At 39.6% G+C, this 14042-nt stretch overlaps 1 long non-coding RNA gene across 1 annotated transcript in view; it reads left to right on the top strand.

The window, feature by feature from the left end:
- LOC132533023 (uncharacterized) overlaps positions 1-10422 on the top strand; it is a 35613-nt gene extending 25191 nt beyond the window's left edge. Inside the window, exon 2 of the long non-coding RNA XR_009544906.1 lies at positions 10191-10422. This is a non-coding gene — a long non-coding RNA (uncharacterized LOC132533023). The remainder of the gene's footprint in view (positions 1-10190) is intronic.
- The last annotated feature ends 3620 nt before the right edge of the window (positions 10423-14042 follow it).

The following is a 14042-nucleotide window of genomic DNA, read 5'->3' as shown; positions in this document are numbered from 1 at the left end:
ACTGTGAAACTGTCGTAGAAGGTTTGGATCGGATTACACGCTTTATGGATAATGTCCCTGTAACTAACACTGTAGATGTTCCTAATCTTTTCTATAGTCTTTTTGTGGCTCCCCACGTAGAGCTGATGGGTTGCTCATGAGTCCTGGCAGATTTTCCCATTTCACCATGCAAAAGAAAAGGATGAGAATGTTTATCTCAAAGGGTTAATTTCAGCCAAACTGATGATCCTCCAAACACACTAATGCCAACAAAGTCATCAGGAAACAAAGTGTGAATGGCCAACTACAGAACGTAGATAACTAATTATTTGATTTGAGATCAAAACTGACCACTTTCTCCACTGCAAAAATTTAAAAAAAAAAAAAAGCAATGAAGGTGGGTGATATTAAAGAATGTTTGTTGCTGCAGTGTATTTGGGCAAATGTACACACACATCATTTACTAAGTGGATTTGCAGGTGAATATTATCTGGGCTCTCGAAGTGGAAACAGTTGAATTAGGAAAAGTTTGAGCTCCTGATACTTTCTCATTCGTACAGGATATTCTTAAGCTTCTTAGTTTACTATGTAAACATTAAAATTCCTAGATAAGGTACTTGAAATCATCCATAAAAATTATCACATTGTGAAAACATATCATACTAAGGTAGATTGGCCTAACCTAATATATTTTAAACCACTCAATAAATAATAAGTAGAATTATTTGCACAGGTGAGTAAACTGGACTATCTTTTAATTGGAACCATTGCATTAATCCATAAAGAAATGTCTAGTTTCTACAGAGAGGGAGAAAGAGAGAGAGAGAGACAGAGAGAGAGGAGTGAATGGACTCTCTTTAGATATCCTAAGACCAATTTCCAGTGGGAGTGTGTAGAGAATTCCCCACACCAACAAATAATTTGGGGCGCTTTCAGGATGTCTGAGAATTCAATCCAGATCAGTTCTGACACTGTTGACCCAGAAACACCATAAGATCCTTCAGATAAACAACTCTATCTCCCAAGACCAGTGTCCACTTCCAACACCAGTCACAAGTCCAGGCTGATACTTGCGCTTCTGACCAACTGACTCTTTAAATCAGAGGTTCCCAATATCCCTTTTGCAAAAGCACCTCACAGAACTGAGGAAAGCAATATTTCCAGTGGATCACTGATTTATTAGAATATATATATATACATATACACCATATATATATATATATATATATATATATATATATATATATATATATATATATATATAACATCCAGACAGGAGAAATGCAGAGAGCAAGGTGTGAAGAAGAGGTACAGAGCATTCACACACTCTTCAGGACACTGCTTTCCCATTTCTCCACTTGCTCATCAACCCTGAAGATCTCCAGCATCTACTCTTTGTAGACTTTTTTTTTTTGCCTCTAGGGTTATTGCTGGGGCTCGGGTCCTGCACCATGAAGCCACTGCTCCTGGAGGCCATTTTTCCCCCTTTTGTTGTCCTTGATGTTGTAGCCTTGTTGTGGTTATTGTTGTTGTTGATGTCGTTCGTTGTTGGATAGGACAGAGAGGAAAGGAGAGAGGAGGGGAAGACAAAGAGAGGGAGAGAAAGATAGACATATGCAGGCCTGCTTCACCGCCCGTGGAGTGACTCCCCTGCAGGTGGGGAGCCGGGGGGCTCAAACCCAGATCCTTAAGTCGGTCTTTGCACTTTGCGCCATGTGCGCTTAACCCACTGCACTACCGCCCAACTCCCTTTTTAGAGACTTTTATGTAGGCTTCAGGACACAGGCATGATAAATTTTTTGGTCATTGGCAATTAAGCTTAATCTCCAATTCCTCACCCCTCCTTTGAGTTCTGAAGACAGGACTGGAAGTCCCATTCCTCTAAACACAGAAATGTGTCTCGGCAACCCTTCCCAGACTAGGACATTTTCCAAAACTTACCTTCATTACCTTAAAAAGGGACACCTTTAAGACTTTCAAGGTTTACTGCAAACTGTGACCCAGAAACTTTAGGAAAAGACTAAATATGTATTTAAAAATGCACCTTGTTATCTAAATGACCAAATGTTCACTTCTTTAAAAAAATCTCACTCTGATGGTGGGAACTGTATGGAATTATACCCCTCTTATCCCACAATCTTGTCGGTCACCTTTAAATCACTAATATGAAAAAAATATATCATAGTATCAAAATCTCTTATACCATCTCCATGGGATTCAAATTCCCAACTTGAATGCCAATTATGCAATCATTCTTTAAGTTTTTTCACATTTTCTTTCAGTCACATCATCTTTATTTCTGATGTTAAAGTTACTGATATTTTATATAACATTTCTGCAAGTTTGCATGATTAAACTATGCGATTGTGCCAGCTTGCCAGACCTGCTAGTTGGTTGAGTTGTTTTCTAGAGTCATCAAATAGCCATCTTAATGATGTTATAGATTCTAACCTATTATTTGTGTTTATATTTTTTAATCTTCTAGATTTTAATTTATTTTGGATAGAAATAGAGAGAAATTGAGAAGAAAAGGGGGAGATAGAGAGGGGGAGAGGAAGAGAAACACCTGCAGTACTGCTTTACCTACTGTGAAGTATGCCCCACTGCAGGTGGGGACCAGGGTCTTGAACCTGGGTCCTTGCCCACAGGTCCCATAGTAATAAAAAAGTTAACTTTAGTGTTGTGTTGTCTTCTTCCCTGTCTCCCTATCTCTATCTACATTTCTGTCTATCTTTAAAAGCCAGCTTAAAACAAGGAAGCCATAGTGATAAACTGAAAAGGAAAAAAAAAGGAAGAGGGGAATCAAAAATCATGAATGCTAAAGCAGCATGTAGCCAGATACTTAATGATAACCTGTTAGAGTACAGAAGCTCAATTTCCTCTTTCTTAAATTTATTTATTTATTTATAAAATGGAAGTATTGACAAGACCAATTCAGTCTCCTGCAGCACCACCTTTGCTGAAGTGGTACTCTGGACTCCCTGGGGCTCCTCTCTACTCCCCTCTATTTAAACATGGGAATTTTCCAGACATTTGAGTACATATCTCCAAGTCTGATTCTGGAATTTTCTCCTTTCTTTGGATCTACCTTTTCTTCTGTGGTGTTTACAGCATCTCCCAGGTTGGAGATATGAGCAGCAGCAATGCCATACTCACATGTCTCAGCTTCCTGGGATATGGGTGGCAGTTTCACCCATAGTGCTCCCATCCCCATCCTTCCTTTCTCATTTCTGAATTCCAAGTAGCTGTCCATGCTTCATTTCTGATGGCTGACACTCTAAGGCTTCACTCCTTTCCTCTCTCCTTCTCTTCCTTTCTCTTTCCCTTTTTTTCCATTCTCTTTATTGCCTCCTTTTCCTCTCTCTTTCTTCTTTCTTGTATCTTTCTTCCTTTCTTTCTTCTCTCTTTTCCTTCTTTCTAATGGAGCTGAGGTCTTGCACATATGCAATTTCACTGTTCCAGGCCACTTCTTCATTCAGAGAGACACAGAGTGGAAAAGATGCCACAGCACTGGGGCTTTCTCTGGGCTTGAATCAGGCCCATGTCCATGGCAAGGTATTCACCCTTCCTGGTGGACTAAATCTTTGGTCCCCTTTTCTGTTTCTGCTTCTTTTTCACTGACTGTTTTGTTGTGTTTCATATAACTCAAGGATAATTTTTTAGCTATCAGTATGAGGGTTCTTTGTTTCAATCTCTTAGCAGGAAGGAAGTTGCAATATAAAGAAAGTGATGTGTATGTGGAAGTGAGTCAAGAAAAGAAACAGGAATGGAGGGAGGGAGACAGAGGACTAGAAGGAGAGAGAGATAAAAATGAAAGGAGAAGAAAGAAAAAATGAAGAAGAGGAAGTAAATAGTTCAGAGGAGAGAGAAAGATGTCCAGTTTTTAAAAAGAAAAGGTTGGAAGGTGATTTTTCTTAGTGAAATAAAGAGGTGAAAGAAAAATACCACATGGTTTTGCTCATATGTATAATCTAGGGAACTGAACACATGAACTTGAAGAAGAGAAAGAGGAGGAAAGAAGGAAAAAAAAGAAATAGAAGAAGAAAGAGAGGGGAAGAAAGAAAGAAAAGCCTCTAAGATGTTTTGAGAACTATGGTGGCAACATTGGAGGGTGAGGAACACAGAATTTTGGCAATGGTGGTTGTTCTCTGATAATCTTGTAATCCATCATTAAATCAATAATTAAAGAGGTTGGGAAAAAAAGAGTGGGGAAGGATGAGAGTCAAGTTTCCGGTGTTCCTCAGAGTGCACCACAGACAGCTTATTTTATTTCCTTTTCCAAAATATTTATTTCTGAAGGGTATTTTCCAGACCAAAAGATCTTGGTTGCAATCTCAGGAATTAGATTCATAAGTCACATTTCTCTGAATTGCTGAGAGAAAACTGGGTCCACAATTATCTCCAGGAAGAAATGAAAGATTGTTTTGAATTATTTAAAAGTATAGATTTCCTAAAACTCCCTGAGTTACTTCTCTCCTGAGTTTTCATATTATATTTAAAACAATATAAACACCCAAGACCACTAGGGATAAACAGAAACAGACCTGCCAATGCCCATGTTCAGAAGAAAAGCTATTACAGAAGCTACAACAAACACCTTCTGCACCCCAAAAATAATTTTAGTCCATAACCCTAGAAGAGGAAAAATCTTGAGGGCTCTGATCACAATCCAATTCTATCAAGACCCTGAGAGAGAAGAGAAAAATAGGAAAGACACATGGAAGTAGTAATAGTCTTAAGTATGACTTAGAAAGGAAGAGAAGGCAGGACCATAGGGGGAAAAAAATGGATATATGTCGGGGTTGCATCAAGGGAGAGAGACCAGGAACTTGTGGCGGAGCGGGAACACAAATCTTTATTTATGCGGACACCCAAGAGTTGGGTGGGATCACAGCGGGTTTAGACCATGGGGCGCTAGCATAATGGCCGCCTCCCACTGTGCACGCCAGCCCTTCTCCAGGTCTTCTCCAGATCAGAACACTGAAGAGAAAAAAGGGGCGAAACTAGGAATAGCAGCAGGTTTTATAGGGTAAAAACGGAAGTGGCAATTCAGGACAGAATTGGCTAGGAAAGAAGGTGGAGAAAAAAAAAAAAAGCATTCTGGGAACATCCTTAGTTGAGGTTGCTGTAGTTTAGCTGGTGGGAATTAGCAATACCCTGAGGGGATAACGTGGTGGGGGATATGTAAATAATACTTGCTTGGAAATATAGTGGTTTGTGGGTCCTGCCAATGTTCAACCACATCTGTACAATATCCCAACAGATATATATCAACACATATCTGTGATCTTGGGAGAACTATGGCAGTTTCCAATGGAAGAAATGGGGACACAGAACTCTGGTGGTAGAAATGGTGTGGAATTATGCCCGTTATCTTATGGTGTTGTAAATCAATATTAAGTAACTAATTTAAAAAATAACATATGTATATTTTTAAAGGTGGTATAAACATTTTCTTGAGAATATCTGCCATAAAGAAGGTCAGGCTGGCAACAACCAAGTCCAGCAGAGAAGCAATTACAGAAGCCAGAAATCCTACCTTCTGCACCCCAAAAACAATCTTGATCCATATTCCCAGTGGAGAAGTGATAGGAAGAAGAGGATAAGAGGGTTCTGAACTCCAGCTCCAACGGGACCTGGAGCGAGAGGAGGGAAAGGGGAAAAACATTTGGATGTAGGGTCAAGACTGGCTTGGAGGGGAAGAGAGGACTGAACCTGGAAGAAAAAGAGGGTAGGGTATGTACAAGTGTAGACAGATAGTTGTAGAGATGACAGTTAACTCATGTCTTCAGCCTTGTGAGAACCACAGTGGTTTTCTTTTCTTTTTAAATATTTATTGATTTATTCTTTTTTATTACCCTTGTTTTATTGTTGTAGTTATTATTGTTGTCATCATTGTTGGATAGGATAGAGAGAAATGGAGAGAGGAGGGGAAGACAGAGATGGGGAGAGAAAGATAGACACCTGCAGACCTGCTTCACCGCCTGTGAAGCGACTCCCCTGCAGGTGGGGAGCCGGAGGCTTGAACCGGGATCCTTACACCGGTCCTTGTGCTTTGCACCACCTGCGCTTAACCCACTGCACTACTGCCCGACTTCCCCACAGTGGTTTTCAATGGAGGGACTTGGGATTCAAAACTCTGGTGTTGTTAATGGTGTGGAATTATACCCCTGTTTACATGTAATTTTGTGAATCAATAATAATAATAAATTTTAAAAAAGAACCTCAGGCTGGCTGCTGAAGGCTTATGCAGAAAAAAGAATAGCCCTGTTCTATTATATCCACCATAATCACCCCAATTCTGCCCCCTCCCTGTGAATGGGGGTTTTGAAAATATCCTGTTCTGGTACTGAGAATTCAAGTTGTCCCTTTACAGGAATGTTCAAAGTAAAAGATGACAATCTTCGAAGTAAAAATACTAGATTTTGAACCTTGTTCTTAAAAGTCATTCACAAGAGAAGCACTTTTCCATCTGATTCTTTCAGTCTATTGCTTCTCAGAAAAAGAAAATAGGGGCTGCATGGTGGCACACCTGGTTGAACACACATATTTCTATGTGAGAGGACACAGGTTCAAGACCCCCACTCCCCTCATTCAGGGGAAAGCTTTACAAGTGGTGCAGTGTTGTAGATCTCTCTCTCTCTCTCTCTCTCTCTCTTTCTCCCTCCCTATCTTCCTGTCCCTGTAAAGTTCTCTCCGTTTTATCAAATTAAAAATATAATAAAAATATTTTTAAAGAAAAGAAACAGACTGTTAGTGTCAAGTACCAAAGACTTGCAAGGATTAAGACTGTTCCATGGGGTCCCAGAGAACGGTAATATTCAGTTTGCACATGGGACTGGCATCCTGGTGCTACTAGGCACTTGTCTGTTCTTAAACCCTACCCTAGGCAGGATGTTTGAATACCAAGCTATTCAACAAAAGTAATATAAATCACAGTTTCTGCTGTCAATCTGTCCACTCCTCGAGTACAGAGTTGATACTTTGAAGAGCTATTAGAAAATTAATTCTTGCAGAAGCCTTCTGGTTCTCACAGAGCTGCTCAGTGTTCCAAGCAGCAGGAATTACTGTTGGAACTGAAGACGGTAATAATACCCTCACTCCCACTAATGCAAAGTAGCGAGGCCTGAGCCTTTCTGTTTTGCACTACACACTGATTTGGAAGCAAATATTTTTCCAACAACATCACCAAATTGAAAGCATTTTGAAGACTCGGAAGCCTTCACAGAATACTGTTTTGGAATAACCAGCTCGCGTGGATCTGTCAGTGACATAAGCCATCCCCTTCAGTTCAGCTAAAAAATGAGAACTCGCTCTGTCACATAGCTCCAAACTATATATGTTTGTAGACAACAACTGAACACAGAGTATCCCAATATCCAGTAAATAGGTGGGAAGTGAAAATAAATAAGTGAAATAGTTTTTTTCCATTACTTATCCATGAAATGATGACATCTGAGGATCTCAGTATTGTTAGAAGCATATCTATTTGTATGTAAGGGTTTCAATCACTCTCATGAATCTAAAACATTCAATCAACTATGCACTGTTTTAATTATAACTTAACCAATACCCAAATAAGGATCGCAGGTAATACCCTATGATGAGTCCTATGACTAATATAAACTTATTTTGGAAATGAAGTTGGAAATTTAAGGAATTTAATCTCTACTAGAGGAGAAAAAAGGAGCACAAATGTCTGAATTCCAAAACATCATTCTTAAAAAAAAAATAAATAAAATAAAAAAGCATCTTTCTTGCTTCTATACTCTTCGAGCGTAAGTTAGGTTCAAGAACCACTAGTGACCATCCCACATGTATCTACCTTGTCATTTATCAATATTCAAGGGAAGCTTACAAAATAAACTACAGCTGCTCACAAACTATATTTTTTGTCTCACACACTCCAAGGAAACACACTACCACAGAAAACCTACTCAGCTCTAATTTTTATACTTTTACTTTCTTCTAGAAATCGTTTCAAATATACACAAAAGTAGGGCGCATATATAATGCACCTGTGGACTCTTTGCCCAGTTCCAATAACTAACAGCACTTAGTCAACCTCATCTCACCCGAATCCATTCCAGCCCCTCCCCACTGCAAACAGGGTGGATGATTTTGAGACTAATCCCAAACATCATATCATTTCTTCATTAAATATTTCAGTGTTGTCACATTGATTTTTAAATTATGTTTACATTTTAATGAATCCCTGGTATTTTTAGGTATTAATCAGGCTATCTCACATTCAAGGATGTATGCTAATTTCCACCCTATCTACACATATAAATGGTAGAGTTAGCCCATCTATTTTAAACAAATCATCACTGAAATAGTCTATAAGCATCTTCATTTTTAATCATCAAGGAGCTTTTGCACAGCAATGTATCTGAGTTTACAAGCTCACACTTTGTCAGTCACTTCCACACTATTATTTTGAGCATGTTAGTACTTGCCATTTATTTATTTAGAATATTTTTATATTATAATGAGTTTCTCACATTCTTGTTTTCTTTCCTGCTCCCAAGCAGTTATTGATCTGTGAAAAAAAAAACCTCATTCCAGGGAACAATTAGTCTGCCTTATGGGAGGGAGGTATGCCTAATTCATGGGTCTTCTTTCATGTGGCATTTAAGAAACAAAAGCATCAAGTTCAAAGAAAATGACCAGGAAAAGCATCCAAATACCTCAGGAGATGGGGAAGAGGGGAGGCACAGAACAAATTTAGTGTGGTCAAAGTGAGAAAGTGAACATTACATCATGAAGCTAAGTAGACACGATTGATTAAAAAGCCAGCCCCTTGATTCAAAATGAAGAATTACACTCCAAAGGCTCAGCTCGATTAGAAAGATGGAACCTTGCAATCAGAGAGCTCAACCAAAAAATAAAAGGGGGAAATAAATTCCCCAGTACCAGTAAAAAGTCACTCTATGTTAGTCTCTCCTTTCTGCCCAAAGTCAAACAAAAGTTTAGTGACACTCAATAATAGGTCAAAATAGCAGTCTGTGCTCCGCACACCATATTCAAACTCCAGTAAAATGTCTGTTTTTTTTTTCCTTTTAATTTCAAAGCCTTTTGATTAAAGTGTACCAGAAGGGCACTGACAGAGCAGGTTGTTTCTGTTCTTCCGCGGAATGTTTCAATGGCCGCCGTATACTCTCTAAATCTATTTACTTCAAGGCTGGAATGAAACAAACATGACAGATGGCTTTAAAAAAAAAAAAAATCAAAGGGGAAGTTCTTGGAACACATCCTTCCAAATAAAATTTTGTTTCTTTTTTTTTTGTTTTTTTGTTCCTTGAGCAGCTGAAATGATTTTTCAGAACATCTGATGAGCGATTTTAATACTTCAACTTTCTCCTCTGTGAAGCAAGCCCATTCATTTGGAGACTTCTGTTCTTTTGTTTTATTTCTGTGTCTTTCTTTGACAAGACATAAAGTCTGAAAACAACAATATGCTAAATGAATGGATCCATAGTATATTTGGCTACACAAGGGCTGCTGTGGAGCATACTTAGGATTTTGATGAGAGAACAAAATGCTTAATGGAAGAAATCTTGAAGAAGTGAAAAAGAAAGGGAATAGGCCACTGTCTTATTGCTCACACAAGAATATGAGCTTCTTGGAAAGACTGTAAGCAGAGACTAGTTCCTTTTCCCAAAGGCACGAGAGCTTGCTGGTTAGGGAAATTATAGGGAATGCTGGCGGAGGGGATGAGAGAGAGAGGGAGAGCTTGTATGCAGAGCTTGCTTCTGTTAACCTAAAGCAACAGACAACTGACCTAGCAGCCCCAGTATGGTCTCACTTACAAAGCTGAAGTTTCACTTGTGAAAACAGTCATCGATAGCAGCACCTTCTGTCAGAGTAGGCCTTTCTTGGTTTTGAAGTGAACTCATAATAGCAATAAAAAAGAGGAAGATCTGACTCCCAGGTCTCAGGGGTGGCTCTCTGTAAGAGTAGGGATTTATGTAATTTATGAAAGATTGGAAGAACAGATTTGTACTCTAAAATGTTTACTTTGAAAGGTATAGTTGAAAACATGCAAACTTAGCAGCCATTGCTTGAAGTAAGATAGTGCAGCATAGGGGGTTGGGCAGTGGTGCAGTGAGTTAAGCTCACATGGCACAAAGCTTAAGGACCGGAGTAAGGATCCTGGCTCGAGCCCCCGGCTTCCCACCTACAGGGGAGTCGCTTCACAGGTGGTGAAGCAGGTCTACAGGTGTCTATCTTTCTCTCCCCCTCTCTGTCTTCCCCTCCTCTCTCAGTTTCTCTCTGTTCTATCCAACAGCAAAGGCATCTATAACGGCAGCGGTTATAACCGCAACGGGGGCAACAAGTGGGGGAAAAGTGGCTTCCGGGAGAGGTGGATTCATAGTGCAGGCATGGAGCCCCAGCAATAACTCTGGAGACCAAAAAAAAAAAAAAAAAAAAAAAGAAAAACATAGTGCAGGACTATGAAAGATAAGGTCTTGATATCTCATCTTCAGCATCGCATATGGCAGACTAATGCTCTGGTTCTCTGTCTTTTTCTCATTAGTAAGTAAACAAATAAATCTTTCAAAATAATAATAAAGATAACATAGAGATTATATCATGTCTTGGTCTCATAGTTCAAAAGCAGAGGACTTAGGCACCCATAAAAAAAAAAAAAGCAACATGGAAGAATAAATATCATTAAAATGAATATTCTCCCCAGAGCCATAAACAAATTTAATGCAATACCCATCAAAGTTCCACCAAGCTTCTTTAAGAGAATAGGACAAACACTACAATCACTTATCTGGAACCTGAAAACACCTAGAATTGCCAAAACCATCTTGAGGAAAAGAAACAGAAATGGAGGCATCACACTCCCAGACCTTAAACTTTATTATAAAGCCATCATCATCAAAACAGCATGGTACTGGAACAAAAATAGGCACACAGACCAGTGGAACAGAATTGAAAGCCCAGAAATAAATCCCCACACCTATGGACATCTAATCTTTGATAAGGGGGCCCAAAGCATTAAATGGAAGAAGGAGGCTCTCTTCAATAAATGGTGCTGGGAAAACTGGGTTGTAACATGCAGAAGAATGAAATTGAACCACTTTACCTCACCAGAAAGAAAAATCAACTCCAAATGGATCAAAGACCTGGATGTCAGACCAGAAACAATCAAATGCTTAGAGGAAAACATTGGTAAAACAGTTTCCCACCTACACCTCAAGGACATCTTTGATGAATCAAACCCAATTGCAAGGAAGACTAAAGCAGAAACAAACCAATGGGACTACATCAAATTGAAAAGCTTCTGCACATCCAAAGAAACTATTAAACAAACAAAGAGACCCCTCACAGAATGGGAGAAGATCTTCACATGCCATACATCAGACAAGAAACTAATCACCAAAATATATAAAGAGCTTAGCAAACTTGGCACCAAAAAAACAAATGACCCCATTCAAAAATGGGCAGAAGACATGAACAAAACATTCACTACAGAGGAGATCCAAAAGGCTAACAAACATATGAAAAACTGCTCTAGGTTACTGATTGTCAGAGAAATGCAAATCAAGACAACACTAAGATACCACCTCACTCCTGTAAGGATGGCATACATCAAAAAGGACAGCAGCAACAAATGCTGGAGAGGTTGTGGGGACAGAGGAACCATTTTACATTGCTGGTGGGAATGTAAATTGGTCCAGCCTCTATGGAGAGCAGTCTGGAAAACTCTCAGAAGGCTAGACATGGACCTTCCATATGATCCAGTAATTCCTCTCCTGGGGTTATACCCCAAGGACTCCATAACACCCAACCAAAAAGAGGTGTGTACTCCTATGTTCATAGCAGCACAATTCATAATAGCTAAAACCTGGAAGCAACCCAGGTGCCCAACACCAGATGAGTGGCTGAGAAAGCTGTGGTATATATACACAATGGAATACTGTGCAGCTATCAATAACAATGAACCCACCTTCTCTGACCCATCTTGGACAGAGCTAGAAGGAATTATGTTAAGTGAACTAAGTCAGAAAGATAAAGATGAGTATGGGATGATCCCACTCATCAACAGAAGTTGAGGAAGAAGATCTGAAAGGGAAACTAAAAGCAGGACCTGACCAAATTGTAAGTAGGGCACCAAAGTAAGTGGTGAGGGGTAGACATGCAGCTTCCTGGGACAGTGGGGAGTGGGAGTGGGTGGGAGGGATGGGTCACAGTCTTTTGGTGGTGGGAATGGTGTTTATGTACACTCCTAGTAAAATGTAGTCATATAAATCACTAGTTAATTAATATGAGAGGAAGAAAATTAATTGTATGTCTCGAAGTTTGTTAAAACACAGACTGAATCTTTTTAATATATAGGCTGTGTATTTGATATGCGGATTCTCTCAAAAGCCTAAACCAAGTAGATCAGAAGCAACCAATAGCACAGCTATATAAGATACTGGGTACTGTACAGCAAACCATAACAAAAGGACTTATCAGAGTTAACCCAATTACCAAATAATGTGGTGATAACATTACCTATCGATTGTATTTTGGAACCCTAAGACAGCAAGAACCTCACATCTCCACTATAGAACCTCTACTTCCCCCAGTCCTGGAACCCTTAGATAGGGCCCACTTTCCCACATGCCTCTCCCAACTCATATCAAATAATATTGCATCCGCCGATCACAACTTAATCAACGCAACAATAGCCACCTCAACATGCTTCACTTCAGACTGTGTCCAGAGACTTCACGTGTGGAATGAAAACCCTTCAACTTCATTACTCGGGTGAGACCTTTCCTTTCATAGTATACTCTAATTTCATCTCAGGTGGTTCACTTTCTACCAAAGTCCCAAAACCTAGATATACACCAGTATCTGAGAGAGAGCATATGTTCACACGTATTCGTAAACTACTGCAAAATATATACCTGAAAGCCGAAGTACACTAGAGTTTGCAGTGAGTACCCCCCTAACACTTCCTCTCCACTATTCCAAGCTTTGGGTCCATGATTGCTCAACAATTTGTTTGGCTTCGTATGTTAACTCTCTTTTCAGTCACCAGGTTCCAGATGTCATCAGGATGCTGGCCAGGCTTTCCTGGACTGAACACCCCACCAATGTGGCCTGGAGCTCTGCTTCCCCAGAGACACACCCTACCAGGGAAAGAGAGAGGCAGACTGGAGTATGGACTGACCAGTCAATGCCCATGTTCAGCAGGGAAGCAATTACAGAAACCAGACCTTCCACCTTCTACAACCCACAATGACCCTGGGTCCATGCTCCCAGAGGGATAGAGAGTGGGAAAACTATTGGGGAGGGGGTGGGATATGGAGATTGGGTGGTGGGAATTGTGTGGAGTTGTACCCCTCCTACCCTATGGTTTTGTTAATTTATCCTTTCTTAAATTAAAAAAAAAGCAACATGAGAGCAATGATTTTTATTTATCATTATTATTTATTATTATTATTATTATTATCATCATCATCTTGTAAGTAAGAGACCCAAGTGATATCTGTCATATGCTGTGCCCGGGATTGAACCCAGGACCTCAAACATGCAAAGTATGTACTATACTCACAATGTAATCCCTCTGACCATGTGGATACCTGGGGTTTTTCGTTGTTATTGTAGTTGCTATTGTTTAAAGATTTATTTTCAAAAAGAGATAGAGAAAGGTCAGAGTTCTTCTCTACTCTGTCAAATTTCATATAAGGGATCTAACTTGGCACCTCAGGGAATTCCTTTGCTTTACTCCCAAGATAGTCTCTCTAGGCCCCCAAGGTACTGTTTTTTTCTTTGTTTGTTTTTCCTTTTTAAGCAGAGCACTGCTCAATTCTGGTTTATGGTGGTTCAGCTAATTGAACCTGGAACTTTGGAGCCTCAACCATGCAAGTTTGTTTACATAACCATTATTTTATCTCCCCCATCACAGGATATAATTTTTTAAAACTATCTATGTGTTTATCAGAGAGAAAGAGAGAAAACCTGGACATCACGTTGGCACATGAAATGTCAAAGATCACGGTCAGTACCTCATGCTTAAGCATTTTATTCTCTGTGTCACCTCAAAAGGGTATAAC

This window comes from Erinaceus europaeus, chromosome 15 (assembly GCF_950295315.1).
Source record: "Erinaceus europaeus chromosome 15, mEriEur2.1, whole genome shotgun sequence".
In the NCBI taxonomy this organism is placed as follows: Eukaryota; Metazoa; Chordata; class Mammalia; order Eulipotyphla; family Erinaceidae; genus Erinaceus; species Erinaceus europaeus.
The sequence above is the reverse complement of the archived record's forward strand: the minus strand, read 5'-3'. Positions and strand labels throughout refer to the sequence as shown.